The sequence below is a fragment of the Nomascus leucogenys genome, chromosome 3 (genome assembly GCF_006542625.1).
Source record: "Nomascus leucogenys isolate Asia chromosome 3, Asia_NLE_v1, whole genome shotgun sequence".
Lineage (NCBI taxonomy): Eukaryota > Metazoa > Chordata > Mammalia > Primates > Hylobatidae > Nomascus > Nomascus leucogenys.
Window position 1 is genome coordinate 144,962,444 of NC_044383.1, and position 1,604 is coordinate 144,964,047.

The window sequence follows — 1,604 nt, forward strand, 5'->3', positions numbered from 1 at the left end:
GGGATTACAGGTGTGAGCCACTGCACCTAGTCATAATATTACTATTCTTAATGAGATAAAATGTTTTTTGGTACCGTTCATAAATAAAGTAAAGCAAGCATTATTTTAGAAAACCCAGTAATGTACTACTAAGGATACAAGATGAAAAATGTGGTAACCTCTATTCTAGTGATGTTTCTGAAGATGCTGTAATTCTCTAGATACTAGCACCCCTGGGATGCTACCGTCCCCACACAACTAGTGACCACGATTTGTGGGAACTGGCTGGGCTTACTGCTTGAACCCAGTCTTGTTCTAAAGATAGTTACGGAGTTTGTGTATACAAATTCAGTGTGCTGTCTTGGTTTTATTGGAACGGTCTCAGGTCTATAGCATGTCTAAAGCAATCAGTAATCACATTTGGATGTCGTGTTAGAATACGTGGTTATGATATGGTTTAATGTAATGACCTCCAAAAATAGCACAACACTCATGATGACTGTAAATTATTAATCAAGTCAATGTGGACTGGGAAGCACAGGTCCCAGAAGCAGCTGACCAAGCAAGTTTTATTACAGGAGATAGCACCCTGGCTATCCTTGAGCCATAACAAAAGCCATAAAAAACCCTCTGTACAGGCTCATTCCGTGATCCCAGAGTGCTTTAGGGGATTATTTTGCAACCTATAAAAGCTTAACATTGACAAAAGTGAGAAGCCAGAGTGGAAATACTGTGATGATTTAGACTGCTTCTCGACTTCGGCTGGACCTTCAGGCCACCTGGGGCACTAGTATTTAAACAAACACACAAAAAGTCCTCAAGGTATTCTGATATGCAGCCATGGCTGAGAACCACTTTTACAACCATAATCATCATTGCATTTGCTTCACTTTCACTTCTGGACATGATAGAGAAACTGGTACCCAACTTGCCCTCTGCTAAAAACGATAAAAGTAGACAGAATATATGCATCGACTGTTTTGGGGCATTGAGTAACAGGCAATGCTGAACTGGGATCATGAGGTATGGGAAACACAAGATAAGCCCCAGGATCACCTGGCTTTCTGCCTGCTGTGGCACAGGGAAGTGAGATCTAACCTCAGCAGTGACTTTACTGAGATGAAGAGGCAGAAATTGGGGCTTCAGGCTGCCGAAGTAGCTGAAGTCTGCAGAACAGGGTACTAGAGAATAAGAGAGTTGTTCAGGACAATGAAGTTTGTGTGGGAAGTCTTTATGTGAATCCTTAACTTAGGACTAGGCTGTGATTGTCCAAGGCAGGCATCCACGAGGCCTGCGCTGGGGCTGAGACCGTGCAGCAATACTAGAACTTGTACGTTGCTGGGAGATGTTAGCGCTCTGGCCTAACGTGAACATTTTGGGCATTCAGGTGAGACCTAGAAAGGCCGTGCCTTGGGAGTAAGGACTATGCCATAAAGCAAGAACAATACTTTAGGACTAAGCTTTAAACCAAAATAGCTTCCTCCCAAACAAAGAATAATACTAGCCTAACCTGATCAAAATGATGTAACAGTAATTTAAATGCCTGCCAGAACAAAACTCAACATCTTATACAGGAAGATGACATCATCCAAACTCCCTATGTTGTATCATTCACAATGTCCACC